This window comes from Aegilops tauschii, chromosome 6, assembly GCF_002575655.3.
Source record: "Aegilops tauschii subsp. strangulata cultivar AL8/78 chromosome 6, Aet v6.0, whole genome shotgun sequence".
In the NCBI taxonomy this organism is placed as follows: Eukaryota; Viridiplantae; Streptophyta; class Magnoliopsida; order Poales; family Poaceae; genus Aegilops; species Aegilops tauschii.
The window spans coordinates 134,540,823-134,555,774 of record NC_053040.3 but is presented as its reverse complement, the minus strand read 5'-3'; the positions used below and the strand labels follow the sequence as shown (position 1 = coordinate 134,555,774).

The following is a 14,952-nucleotide window of genomic DNA, read 5'->3' as shown; positions in this document are numbered from 1 at the left end:
AAGGTGCCATTTCCCTCATGATGTCGGATTAGACACAAGGTGCAAATTCCCAGATGATGCTGGATTACTCACAAGCCAGGTGGAGTCGTCAAGTGTTCGTGTCCTCGTTTCTCTAGTAAAGGCTAAAAGAAAGCATGCAGCATCCCTTGAGAATGTAGCTGAGTTCCTGAAGAAGTGAAAAGAGCAATCAGATGCTCTCTTCACCCAAGCCAAAGAAGAGATGGAAGAAGCCAGAAAGAAGCTAGCAGAGGCAGAGCATGCTAGGCGTCTCCTGCTATCTAAAACTGTTGTCAATACAAATTTCCAGTCATAATAACTAGGTTCAAATGTTTATCCAGTCAGCATGCCTGTTGTGATGTCCGTGCATCTACTGATGTGGCACAAAATAAATTTTTTCGGGTCATGTAATAACAACCATTACTTTCCGAACAATAACAGACGAACCATTGGACATGGTATAGTTCACACGCAAGCCCAACATTCCAAGTTCAACTTCCACATCAAACTCATGTTCCCAGATATCTGCATATTCATAGATAATGTCCACAACCATGATTCACTTCAAAGCCAAAAAAAGTGAGGAGAGTTATAAATAAAGAAAAATCTCTAGTTCCTACTACAAGTGTGAGCACAACAAGTCAAACCCATACATAATTAATTATATTTTGGTCATTTTTTTTACTAAACGCGAATAACTTCTAGAAGCAGGTATAATTTCTAATGCTGGCCGCAGCTGGGGTCCACGATGTTTTGAGCCAAACCAGGCAACACACCGGGTGTCTATGCCGGCGACGCAGTGGTCGTAGCATTCGTGGGTTCGGAGCGGCGGCGAGAGCGGCGGCGACTCTTGTGGTCTACTATTCCTCGGTGTTGGCGGTGGCCGCAGACGTGTTGGCCACCTCCGCCAGCATGCCACGGTTCCGCCAACGTTTGCGTCGGATGGCGTAGCCAACCATGGTGCATTGGACGCCGTGGTCCCCCGTGTGCCGACGTGCAGCAACTGGTCACTCCTGTGCGAGCAGACTTGGAGCGTCGAGTTGATGCACTAGGGGCCAGCTTGGAGCGGCGTCTTGCTCCTCCGCTTGCCCACCTGCAACGTCACCCATGGTACTGACAGCCTGGGGCGCGGAGGGAGGTGGGGCAGCGAGTTGCCTAGCTCGTCGGGCACCCAGCCGGCTTTTATGCCGGAGAACTCGTCTTCCTGCTCACCGGATGCTATGGAGGATTTGGAAAAAATGGTGCAAGGAGGATACGGGGAGCGGCGGTGTGGTGCGTTCTTGCCAAGCGTCTGGCCTCGTTTAAATAGCGGGCGAACGAGAGGAGCCAACTGGCCGGCTCGTGGAAGGACTTGTTACCGGCAGCCCGACACATGCATGGATTCCATGGAGGTAGGTGCGGTAGTCTGAAGCCGGTTGAATGCGGCAAGGAGCCATGTTCAGCCTGGCGTGCAGCGAGTGGGGCCCTCTTGGCCGGCGTGCCGGTTCAATGCCTGCGCCATGAGAGGTCGCGTCCGTGTGAGAGCAATCACTCCCTCCAGTCCTTTTTTGTTTGGGTACTAGCAAGATGCCCGTGCGTTGCACGGAACATCAAGATGCATTTGTATGAGTAGTTTATCTTGTGGGAGAAAAGGATGAACGAGGGAAGGCCTTATCTAGAAATGTGGAGAGGAGTTCGGGTAAATTGTCATAGTTTCCTTCCTATCCGTCAGATATAGATTGGACGGCCTATATTACAGGATGGCAGTCACACCATCATCACCAACTCTGCTTTTTATAAGAGCAAGAGATAAGAGATAAGAAAATCTCATTTTGCATTAACATTTTACAAGTAAAATTCGTGGACAAACTTTGACCCAAAATACGATGCAGACTAGTAAACCAGGGCGGAGGTAGTAGTAGTGGTGAATTCCATTTTCGCTTTATACCAATCGTTCTAAAAAATAGTATAACGCGCCATTGAAAATCGGAACTCTTACCCCTTTAAAAAATGATATTTAAACGTGGCAACTCGATCACTGGCGACTGTCGAGCCATCGCCTCCAGGTCGTTCACCTGTGGTCCCCGACCATCAACTCCTATGGAGAAAATTATCACGCGAGCTGACTATTCCTACAAAGGTGCGCTCCACCATGTACCCGGTACCCGCGCGTGCAACAATCGTGCACCTATGGGTTTATTTGTTTACTGCGCCTCACGTAACTCTCATGTGTGCGAGACAGCAAAAGACAGATTGTGTGTGTGTGCCTCTTCTCTTCATACTACTAGCAAGAGGCCCATGCGTTGCACAGAACACCAAGATGCATTTATACGAGTTTTTTTATCTTGTGGGAGACAAAGATGAACGGGGGAATGCCTTATCTGCAGATGTGGAGAGGGGTGCAGGTATCTTTTTGCATAATTTCCATAGTTTGCTTTCTATCCGTCAGATATAGATCGGACGGTCTATATTGCAGGATGGCAGGCACACCATCATCACCAACTCGGTTTTTTATAAGAGTACTAGCAAGATGCCCGTGCATTGCATGGAACATCAAGATGCATTTTTTTACAAAACACCTGTTGTGATTGACCCATGCAGGAGTAATCCCATGTGTAAAAACTAATGATATCTCGAGAATTTCATTGAAAAATGGTATCTCGAGAATTTCATCGAAAAAATGATAGTATCTCGAGAAAGATGAGAGATAAGGTGAGGAGGAGTGGGCGCGGTGGTGATTTGTGGTCAGACTTAGCGGAGGCACGGGGATGGTCGATGCCGGCAGCGGCCACCATGCCAGATTGTTCCAGAGTTTCCTTTTTTAACTACTCAACAATGAAGTTGTGGGAGATAAGGATGAACGAGAGACGTGCGGGTATCCTTATGTTTGCTTTCTATCTGTCAAGTATAGATCGGACGGTCTATATTGTAAGATGGCAGGCACACCATCATCACCAACTCGGTTTTTTATAAGAGTAGATATATATATATATATATATATATATATATATATATATATATATATATATATAAGTAGATAAGTAGAAGTACAGAAAATATATTTTGATATACATATATCACTAAAAATATCTTATGTTTCACTCAAAATATATTCCTTTGGATGTTTTGATGAGACAAGGGAGGAATGTGGTAGGTTTCAAGATTCTAGAAGTGGGAGATTGTTGCAAAAAGCCCATGTGTGTGAGAGAAAGAGGGAGAGAGGAGGAGGAAAGAATGTGTGTGTGACAAAGACACGAAGTGCGAGAGGTATTACCATAACTAGTACAAATGCCCGTGCTTTGCACCGGGCGATAAAAAAGACACATATGCCATTGTGCATTATTTTTTATATCAGATTTTAATAAACGTCTATAATGAGGTCAAACATGGAAAATCCTTATTTTTAATAAAAGTTAACGTTTTCACAAAATTGGAACTCTTTTTAAGAATATTTAACATATTTATGAAAATAACATTTCTCTAAAAAAGAACATTTTTTACGGAAAAAGTACATTTTTTTAATAGAAGTCTTTTATGAAAACAATGTTTTTTGTGTTTTACGTTTCTAAATGGACTTTGTTAATGTTTTTTGTTTTATGTTTCTAAATGGACTTTGTTTTAGTAAAAATGGAACATTTTTTGGGAATTTTTAAATTTTTTAAATGTGAATATAATTGTTTGAAACAAAAATAGTGTGAACATTTGGGCTATTTTTACTGTGTTAAAAAAATTACATCTATTTTTTAGAGCATTTTTTGACGGGTTTTTAGAGCATTTTTGTTGACTTTTACATGTGGTTGTTTGGTTGGGAATAGTTTATTCTTTTTTTGGCTATTTGGGCTTGGTCCAAACAAATTACTTGACGTTAACTTTTATTAAAAGTAACAACCAATTGTTTCGCCCAAGCAATATATATTAAAAGGCGACAATACTACTTTTTGCCGAACAATACACCACTGCAATCATGGGAGTCCAATTAATGATTTACATTGAAACTGAATTCATTATTGAACACGACACCAATAAGACGATTTTTGGACAACAGTGAGATCGTGCCATCCATGTATATAATTAAACTGCAGCAGACCGTTTGATTAGGGGCATGCAATGATCTGCAGCATAAACTATCGTCCACAGAGTAGTTTCGGAGCAAATAAACTGTAACTTTCTGAATTCTATTGACCCGTATGTTTGTCAATGGCGGTTCTAATCATAGAGTCCATATAGCTCAACATCAGCAGTTACAGCACCTAATCATATATTGGGTCTTCAACAGAAGCAAACACATGGTCAGAGTGTTCCTAAGTTTGATGGTTTCTGAACTCTGTATCTGCTATTCTATAAGTTTTTTTTTTTAAATGCTATTCTATAAGTTAGCCATGAACAAGGTTTGCTTCCTGTGAAGGAATATAAGAGCACCACGGCAGCAACTGAAGGGTTTGATTTCAGTCAAGAAATATAGCATTACATCAATAGCAAAACATGATGATATTTGTGGAAATAAAATAGTAAGAACACTGCAACTGCTAGTAAAAGCAATATTATCCAACATGATAATTTGAACCAGCACATAGGACCACCATCAACCACATCATACTGTTAAAGAGTAGTACATGTCTAAATTTTATGAAAGCTAGAAACTGAAAGTCATTTACAGCCAACAATTTGTAATTGAACCTACTGGTCTACATTCAAAGAATTATGAGATGCCATTTCTTTTCCTACATACTCCTGTGTAGCATAGGGGATGCCAGCCAACAGGGAAGCTTCTTTTTTCAGGAATAGCACACATGCCCTGTTTTGAGATAATGGAAGTTAGCACAAACAAGTAAATCAATCTTGAAAAAATAATAGAGTTTCGAGATGTGCTTACATTATCAATTTACACAAATGTATGCCATATCTTTTCTTACAGATTCATATTGGAGAATAAAGCTGTCCCGGAATCAACAAAATGTTCGGATTACTTTACAAAGACTATCAATTTTTGTTAATATGAAACCTTATGAATCGTATTTCCTCAAATATGTATGTCTCCCACCCGCGCCTTACCACCTCTCTTCCGTCCATTTTAGATGCTTCGTCATTCGCCACACCGCCGCCGTCAATTTCTTTGAAAATTTTCATAGATAGATAGTGCACAAAAAGAGAACAGATTCATAAGAAAAGTAATGTATGCACCTGTCCTATCTCCCAAGAATCGAACTTCTGTGGTAAATTAAAACTAACACATACCATGGCTATCCAACAGCACATAGTAGTGACAAATCTGAACCGGGTCCTCTTTCCTTAGGATCTGATATACCTTCAGGCTGATTAACTCTGCTAGGTGTTCTCTGAACTCTGAAAGTCTGAATCAACTCATGCGCAACTTTTGACGATGGAAATGGAGTGGCATCACAGGATTGGATCCTTATCCTGCTATATAACTGTACTAAAGTTAAAGCAAATAAGCTAAGAAGTTGGATAGCAAGATGAAGGTGCACCACACCATCCAATTCTGAAAAAGTGGCTGATGGTTTTCCTCATTGAATCCATAAGGAGCATGCTTTTCTATCCTTGAACTAAGCTGAAACTCAAGAGATCTAAAATCTGAACAAAAGAACTTGATTTCTCGGAAGGAGGGCGACTACACCAGATAGAGTAGCCTCGCCCGTGCATCACCAAAGCTGGGGCATACATGGAGCCGTGGCATTTGCGACGCCCAGCAGCAGGGTCACATCTCATCCCCATCAACTCAAATCAAAACAGAAGGAGCAAACAAAACAGGTATCCAAATCACACTCATCGCCACTCTGGTAATCACAGGCTAGCCATGGCTTCAGAAGTTGTCGTCACTCTCTGCATGCCTCACTGCAGAGCTGTAGGAGCTAGGCGTCCACCGCAGCTGGCGTGGGTGGAGGGCGAAGGCCAAGCCAAAAGGCATGTGCTGTGCAACGGGTAGAAAATTAATAAATATATGGTTGCAAACTTGAAAAATAATTTACCACCCAAACAACTTTGGAAGTAGAAAACAATATTGGAAGTACTCAAAGTAGGTGTACATCAGCTCCAGAACCAGCTCTTCCAAAATATCATCTTTTGTCATTCCACATCCCTGCCTGCCATGTCAATGTAAACTACCAACTATTCTGGGAAACTTCATCCAAGTACAGCATAATGAGGCACGAATAGGTGTATGCTCTGAGTACTATTCAATGGTCCTGCAGCACATCGGACAATGAACACACTGTGTCATCACAAGTCACGAGTAATGTTGAAGTGTTAATATTAAGTGATACATGCAGTAAGATAGGAAGGCCTTCACTAAAAAAAATCTGATTACTGCGGAAAAACTCTGGTGCCAAACATTTAGTATCGACTAAGCTACATGTTTTCTATATTTGAACATGGCAGAGAAACAAAAGAAATATGTGACCAGATCAGGTTCTCGTCTCACCATTGAGCGTGATGCACATATCCTGATATGCACCCTAAATCCTAACAAGTTTCAGAAATATCAAACTTACAAAACCAAATAACTGAATTTGTTGGCCCCGTACATCATTTAAAGATTAAAAGAAACTCAAATCCAAGATCAATTGTTTTCATAGTTGTTGTCCCCAGATCAAATACTGTTCCAAATTTTCCAAGAGATCCACCACAAAAATTGTTTCTTATTTTTATTTCTTCCATTGAAGCAAAGCAAGATAAACAAATAAATAAAGACATGCTTGTGTTTAAGGGTTGTATACCAGGAATAGCAGCTCAGCGAGCAAGATCTGATGTTGCGCATTTGAGGTTCGCCTCTCCACCCTAGGAAACCACACACAATTATAGCAAAGAATAAGCAAATCAGCGTAAGAAATAACACAGAAAGCTAGAATTTCTATGCAACCAACATCACTATAAAAGTAATTGTAATGTTCATTCATTGTATAAGTATACAAAAATTATCTATATGAGAGCTATTAATTGTACTGTCCATTCATTTCTATACAACCTCTTATTATAATTTACAATGAAAGTATGAGAGCTATTAAAATTGACCAGTACAAAAATTAGAAGACACTACCAAGGTAAAAAAAAAAAAAAGCAAGCATGGATTTTGAGAAAACTCACTAACAGTTTTATGAGAGGAATGGACTGCAATGCTGAATGTTCAAAGTGGGAAGAAATTCCTTTAGCATCATATATGCAAGAGATTTGTAAGCAACTCTCAGTTTGCCTAATGGTCCTAATAAGCCATGTTGCTTCCTTTTTCCATCGAATTTTGTGTGAGCAATGTGGTTGGGCATTTCATCAAACATGTGGAAGGCAGCAATGATATGCAGTAACCTAGAGCAAAATAGAGAGTGCACTTACACCTCGTCGTGGCTTAGTACATGGAGGAAGAGAACACAGCTGATCATAGAGCCGTTGACATCGAGGGAAGCGACAAACTGGATGCACGGCTGAAACGCGAATCTGAGGAAGCACGGCGCCCGGCGGCCCGGCCCACGCCGTCGGAGATGCCTCGCGCTGTCTCCCCGATTCACCGGGGAGCCTCCTGCTTGTGGACGCCTCGCCCTCCTTCGGCTCAGCTCGCCGTCCTCCTCCCGTCGCTTGCCAGCGAGATCACCACGACGCCGCTCGCTCTAGTAAATTACTCGTGCGTTGCTATGAAAAAAAATCTACATCAACAAATAATTAAAGGGTCATCCTATTAGAGGGCGAGAACCAATGGAGTAAAATAAGGTACACATCTTCAAGATTATGAATCATACAACAATGAAATCTGATATGGTTTTTGGTAAGTCAGAAATAAATCTATGGACCTCCAATTAAAGTAGTTTTCAGTTCATGTGTTACATAATTTTGTCTAAATGAAGAATCTGTAACTAATTAGACAATTTTACTACAGCAGAAATTAGTGAAACATATCAAGTAGGTTTCTCAAACAGAAATGCTTATTATTTTTATTCCAGATCATCGGAAGTAAGTTGCTAAAGTTTTAGATCATAACAGTTATTCTTTTCTGAAAAAATGAATAGATACGGAGCAGATAAGTTATGGGGTATCTAAACAGAAATTGCAAGCAAAGTGCCAGTATATAGAACCAAGCAATAGGCTATCAGAGACCTTCCTTTGTGTAACAAATGTGCCGTCCAATTAGCAAAGTTTCCCGCAGATGCTTAGCAATAAGAGGTGTCCAACGCATTAACAGACACTCTGAGATTGCTACTTTTGTTCCATTTGATATATGTTTAAATTGTGTTTGTTTGGACAATCAGATATCGCAAATTGGATTACATGGAAATGCAGTAAGACAACTGCAAGAACCTGCTTACACTTAGTTCCACATTTTTATCTCCTCATCATGTGGCCATAACGAAATTCAGCACAGGAGTGCCACATCTTTTATCTCCTCGGATTGATATAACAAACTTCAACACAGTATTGCCACATTTTCCATCTAAGTGCAGAGCACCAATGACTCGCAGCTTTAACAAGCACACTCTTCCTCCCAAGGACAGAGCAGAAGCTCCCCTGAACTTCCCCCAAACAGTGGAATTCTTTGCAGCACCACTACCATGCAATGTCAGAGGAACTACTACTATTTAAAACTGTAGTAAAAAGATATTACAAAGTTCAGTGTCTAAGAGTCAAACTACCTAACTGACCAAATGTTAGGCACTGCTAATAAAGGTTGCAGGCTAAGTACATGAACACCAGTGAGAAATTGCACAAGAATGAATTAACATAGTGGAAATTCAGGTAGCCAACTCAACTGAAAAAACTGAAGGACATGGAAAAGCAATGTCGTGACCCTTCTAGTCACTGAATTGTTCAGACTCCCAGAGCATATACTAAAGAACATACAGAACTAATAAGTACTCCCTCTGTAAAGAAATGCAAAATACTTGATCAAGACTGTTGCAACTCCTGTACCATTTTTTTGTGAACCTCTTCAAGCTGTTACAATGTGAAGACTTACTATATATATTTTCAGAGCCAACCAATTATGTATACCTTAAGCCAATTGACTACAGAGATTTAGAGTGGAACCATATAGCATTGGTCTGAACCACTAATGCAAACCTTCAGCCAATTAAGTACAGAGATTTAGAGTGGAACCATGTAGCACTGATATGAAAACTTTGTCATACAACAGCTGTTCTTCCTAGATAAAAATTTAGCTAGCTTTATCACCTTTTATTGCTACTTCCAAAATAGTCAATTAAATAATTACCTCTCTGCCATCACCATGATATTAGTTTACCTTTTCTTATATTTTTCTGTCATACAATAGATGTTCCTCCTATATACAAATTTAGCTAGATTTATCACATTTGATCGCTACTTCTAATTATTGTTTTTCCTCAGGACCATCTTGCAATGAGGACAGGGGGGTGTTTTAGGCATTGACTTGTTCAGAGCTTATGTAGTAGTTGATGACAGATGAAAATTGATTACACTGTAGTATGTACCTCAGGTCAGACGAAGTTCCGGCAGACGGTGGAGTACGTGCAGACGGATTTCCGGCAAAGTCCACGGTGTACAGCGACGTCAGAAACTTGCGACACGACGATGAGCCAAATAACTGCAGATTATCGCAGAGTTAGAACACACAAGATTATTTAACTTTTCAATTAGAATACAAAGGGTTCAGTGATGTCTTTTTTCCTTGATGACAGATGCAAATCATCTGGATATGAATTGGGTAGTATTTATTGTCAGGTTTATATACATTGATTGATGGGACTGTAGCAATAACAAAAACTTTCAGTAGCAAGCTACATCTCTGTTCTCTATCTAAATGTGCATCAATCAGTAGCATCATACATCATACATCAGCATCTATGTAAATGTGAAGCCTTCTCTATCTCTCTGCTCTCTCTCTCTTGTTCACCGGTCTCTTTTTTTTATCCACAAGAGCAAATCAGTAGTCGTTGGACCCTGTCTCTCATCTCTGTTCTCTCTCTCTTTCTAGCAGCAGCGGCCAGTAGCAGTTCCATCAATCCTTCTATCTAAATGTGCAGCAATCATCATCTCTCTCTCTGCTCTCTCTCATCCTAACCTGTCTCACCAACAACAGTGTCCAGCATGCCCTCTGCTCTCTCCCTAGAGCAAGAACTCCTCGTCGCCAAGGGCGTATGCCTCACTAGCTCCCAGCTCACATGCCCCACCGCAGAAGCGACCTATCCCCTACGCAGCATCGAGAGGAGGAGGCGGATCGAGATCAATCATAGGGACGTGAGAAGTGCGACGGGCAACACTGAGGCGGGCTGCTCCAAGTTCTGGGAGGAAGACGGAGGCGAGGAGGCCAAGAAGGAGGGACGAACCTGGGGCCGCCGGAGACGCGCCGGCGAAGCCCTGCCTGAAACCCTAGCCACGGGGGTGGGGTTGCGAGCGGGCGGTAGAGGACGGGAGCGGAGAATCTGGCCGAAGGGGAGGGAGGCGCGGACCATGGGGAGCTCGGGGGCGTGCTGCGCGGCATCAGAGGTCGCCGGAAGCGGCCGGCGCGGGTGGCGGCGGCGGCGAGGAGTTCGTGGGCGAGGGGGAGAGGAGCAGATTGGAAAAAAGTAAGTAGAATTATATTCAAAATTAAAGGGGCTTTTCGTAAGAAAACGTGGATGAATACTTGCTGTTTTCTAGATTTTTGATCGGTGACGTCGGCCCACTGCGGAATGGGTGCCACCTAACTATGATTCGGTGAAGGTTCCACCTTCCTCGAGCGCCCGTGTCTGTTTTTTGCCGTGTTTTTTTCCTTTACAAATCTGCTCGGATCGCGGGTTGAATACTCCAAACGATAGGGAGTTTTGTGTAAAAACGAAGCATTTTCCTGATTAACCACTTAAAATAGGACCGTGAGTTGAATATCAGAAAACATAGGGACTTTTCTGAAAAAATACCGACGATGTACGGCCAAAAGCAATGCGTGGTTTATTATTAGGGAAAGAAATGAGGCGATAGTGTGCGTGTGCATGATCGAGAGGGCGAGTCTCAAGAAGGGACGAAATATCTACATAGATACAAGGAGCGAAAATGTGCGGTAGATGGATAAACCTATCAAGAGGCTAGTCGATCAATGTTTGTGAGAGAGATACGAGTCGGGGGTACGAAAGCGAGAGTTGTGTGTGTGTGTGTGTGTGTGTGTGTGTGAGAGAGAGAGAGTAGTCAATAGGGGGGATCCAAAGCGAGAGTTGTGTGTGTGAGAGGGAGAGAGGGAGAGAGAGAGGGGGAGAGTTTGTCTGGTCGGTAAACAAATGGATAATGTTAGTTTTGGAACGGAGATGAAGACGGAAAGGAGACCCCAACAAATGGTGTGTGTGCGGGGAAGGTAATTCTAGTGGTAGGAGTCGTATATAGAAAGATATAGGGTGCGTGAGAGAACCCTGGAGAGAAAGGGTGAAAGACGAGTGAGAGTGCATGTGTGGCGGTGAAAAAGAAAGCTTAGGTAGCTATAGTGATACCAGAGAACGATAGAGACGCGAGAGATAATGAAAACCGTGTAATCTATGAAGATAGAGAGAGTGTGACACTTCTTCAGGGAGACAGCGAGAGACCGTGTTTGCAAAAAAGGGAGAAGCATGTAGCGAGCGTGCGGGTGAGATGGAGAAAGGAGAGTGATAGCTACATGAAGGAGCACACGAGAGAGACCTAGAGAGAGATGGGCGTGAAACAAGATTCAAATATTTAGTTGTGTATATAGAAGATGTCAACATAAAAGGGATTCAAAAATTTGAATTCCAGATGATGGTACATGTAACTCATACTCGAACCAAAATTGATCTATCAAACATGCATACTAATTTGAATTTGCACGCGCGTATGTTATTTAATATATTGATATTGCCGATCCATACATTTGAAATGAACATAATTTGGTTTCAAAATTTTGAATTCAAAGTTAAACATAATTTGGTTTAAAAATTTGAATTCAACCTTATGATTTTGAGATCATTGCATTTGTAAATCATATTTTGTACATAAAGGAGTAGAATTCTTTGTTGTGCTTTTGAAGTTATATTCAAAAAAATGATGTATATAGATTTGTATTCGAATACAAAACCATGCCGAAAAAATCAATACAAAATGGATTTGAATTGAGTTGGCACGTTAAACATGCACTCTTTTTCTGTAAAAAATTGAACGAAGCAGGGAAACTCACAGTAACCGCCCGAAACCAAAATCTATGAGATGGAAATTACTGCCTATCCCAACACGCAAAGCCTATCGGCTCGATTTCTATAGGATTCGATAGGGGTAGGCTTGTAATTTCACTCAAACGTGACATAACCACCTCTGCCTCTCACCTCCCCGGATTCATACATGGTGGGCGCCAAAACACAGTTTCTCGTCGGCCGAAATCGCCTCTCACCTCCCCGATTCATACACGGTGGGCGCCAAAACAAACTCTTCTCAGCCGAAATCTTCGTCGGCAAATACTCCTATTCGGTGTATGCGAGATTACCGTCCTATCCCCAACCGACTAATATTGTTGTGATGTAGGAAATTTTAGACGGAGGCTAAGTTTGTAAATTTCCTCACATTTGAGACAAGCGCGCCCTGAAGACATGGTTCCCCCTACCTATCTCCCTTCATTTCCCCATTCGTACTCCGTGGACCCCAAAACAGCCTCTCCACCGCAGTCTCCTCCGTCCGCCACCCCATCCACCGCTGTCCTCCTCCACCATGCCGTAGTTGATACCCCGATGCTGTCGTCCATTACAAGAGATCAACCTATCTCATCCACGGCTTCAGACCAGGATCCTTGCATCGCGTCCTCTCGCTTCATCTGTGCCATCGTCCACCTTGCCGAGGCCGCTCGTACGACTATCTCGTCCACCGCACCGGGATATTTCCCTCGCCGCCACCATCTGCCCTCCTAGATCTGCTTCCACGCCACCAACAGCCATCGCTACCGCAGCACCCTCGACGCCTCAACAGATGCTTACACGGAACCACACCAGAGGCGGTACTCTTTCGTATCTGCTCAAGTTATTTATCTCCGCAAGAAAATAGATCGTCACTGCTTTACTGTGATTTATTGTCCATCACTTAGAATCTTACTTGTTAGTTGAAACCAAACATTGGTTGCGAAGTTACCTTTGTCCGGTTTGCACCTTCAGATCCGCCATGGCACGCTCACCACTATACTCGCAATGCTTATGGTTTTCCCCTTTTATATTCCACATTAGCTTAAATGACAGTTGACTGAATTTCAAATTGGGGTCAGTCCATTTTTGGGAGTTCGCCGGAGGGGAGGAAGGGGCTCACCGGAGGGCTACCCCATTATCTATCTTAGGGTTTCGGGTGGGGACAATGGTTGCGGGGTGATGTCGTCGGGCTATGATGGGGCCTCGCCGGAGGCAAAACTCGACGTGGGTGGGGGGGTGGGGTTAGCTAGAGGGATGGCCGGGGCGGCGGAAGACCGGAGGTGGTGCGTGGTTCAGGGGAGGGCGGGGGCCGGTGGTTTGGCCGGCGGCCCATGCGGTGGTCTTTAGGGGAAGAATAAGAGGCGAGGAAGAAGAAGGGTTAGGAGATGTAGGATCTTCATCCAACCGCCTGAAATGGTCGACATACCCAAATGACAAAAGTCAGGAGACTTGCATGTAGACATTCCCATATATTCAGTACCATCATCGTAGGTGCTTCGAGACGTACGTGCAAGCAGTGCTCCTCAGCCCATCAAGCTAAACAACATGCCACTCATAATTCCAAACTTAGTTGCTCAAATACGAATATGATATGATGCTGACATGTACTAAAACAGAGAATGTTTAATTGGCCAGCTAATGTTCCTACTTTACTTTCGAAAAGTACATGCGCCACATATCGAGGGACAGCAGGGAGTTGCATTCTTTATGCGCTCTAGTTCATCATGTGTGGGCAACCAACATTTTATTATCCAAAATCTGCTTGCTCTTCTTTAGCTTGCTCCTCTTCTGTTCTTCTTTCATAAGTACTCTCTCCGTTCCTAAATATAAGTCTTGGTAGAGATTCCACCATGGACTACATACGGAGCAAAATGAGTGTAGTGGAATCTCTACAAAGACTTGTATTTAGGAATAGAGGGAGTATAATAGTAGTACAGTATGCTCCTTGTAGTGAAGAGGAGCAAGGACATTTGCACTGTACAGGTCTATTCAGTCGCTTGTCATGGACGCTTTCAAATCTTCGTGTTGGTCTTCGTGTCGCTTGTCATGGACGCTTTCAACTCTTCGTATTCGGTCGTATGTGTCGCCTTTGAGAGTTAGACTAATCGTAACAGTATTGCGCCTTCAGTTGTAGAGAGCTGGTATCCAAAGCCTTTCTAGCCGTACCGGCAATACTAGCACATATTTTTCAGCAAGTTCCACTCTCCAGGTTTTACTCCTGATGCTTAGGGTTCTCCAATTATATCTACACTATGATCTGCATAGGTGCTTTGTGTCCTACTAGCAGCAGTCCACCCTTAAAAGCTAAATAACACACCAATCATAATTCCAAAGCTTAGTTGTTCCAATACGAATGTGACATGATATTCATATTATTAACGGACATACATTTAATTGGTCAGCTAATGCTCCCACTTTAGTTTCCAAATGCCTGTGGCAACATAGGAGAGACATCATGGAATTGCATTTCTTTGGATGCTCTGATTCGTCATGGGTGGGCAACCAACATTGTATAGAAAGAAGCTGAATCTCCATAATATGCTTCCTCTTGTATTCTTTAACATGTTCCTATTCTATTCTTCTTTAATAAGTATAGTATATTCCTCGTCAAGAAGGCAAGCAGGGACATCTGCAGTCGACAGGTCTATTTGGCCGCTTCTGCAAGCTGCTTTCAGCAATTCGAGTTGGTCTGCCATAATATCTAGGAAATGTTGGGAGCTGTGCGGCCTTTGAGAGACTAGACTGATAGTAACAGTAGTGCGCCTTCAGGCGAACAGAGCTGGCATGTACGGTGATCGATAGGCTTTTGATTAGTAGCGGTAATACAACCCCATATTTTCGAGCCAGTTCCACT

At 42.7% G+C, this 14,952-nt stretch overlaps 2 long non-coding RNA genes across 4 annotated transcripts; both read right to left on the bottom strand.

Moving 5' to 3' along the window:
• Positions 1-4,791: 4,791 nt before the first annotated feature.
• Positions 4,792-5,502, bottom strand: LOC141025571 (uncharacterized). The gene is made up of 2 exons (XR_012187401.1): positions 5,212-5,502; positions 4,792-5,087 (listed from the first exon to the last, which is right to left on the bottom strand). It is a non-coding gene; the product is annotated as an uncharacterized lncRNA (long non-coding RNA).
• A 162-nt stretch (positions 5,503-5,664) lies between these two features.
• LOC109777116 (uncharacterized) lies at positions 5,665-10,559 on the bottom strand. Of its 3 annotated transcripts, none has more exons than XR_002236223.4 (6): positions 10,281-10,559; positions 9,426-9,538; positions 7,321-7,628; positions 6,711-6,771; positions 6,021-6,179; positions 5,665-5,905 (listed from the first exon to the last, which is right to left on the bottom strand). It is a non-coding gene; the product is annotated as an uncharacterized lncRNA (long non-coding RNA). The 3 variants fall into 3 exon arrangements; XR_005759696.3 differs by lacking the exon at positions 5,665-5,905 and adding an exon at positions 10,016-10,143 and having other exon boundaries at positions 5,976-6,179; positions 10,281-10,531; XR_002236222.3 differs by lacking the exon at positions 5,665-5,905 and having other exon boundaries at positions 5,976-6,179.
• Positions 10,560-14,952: the final 4,393 nt, after the last annotated feature.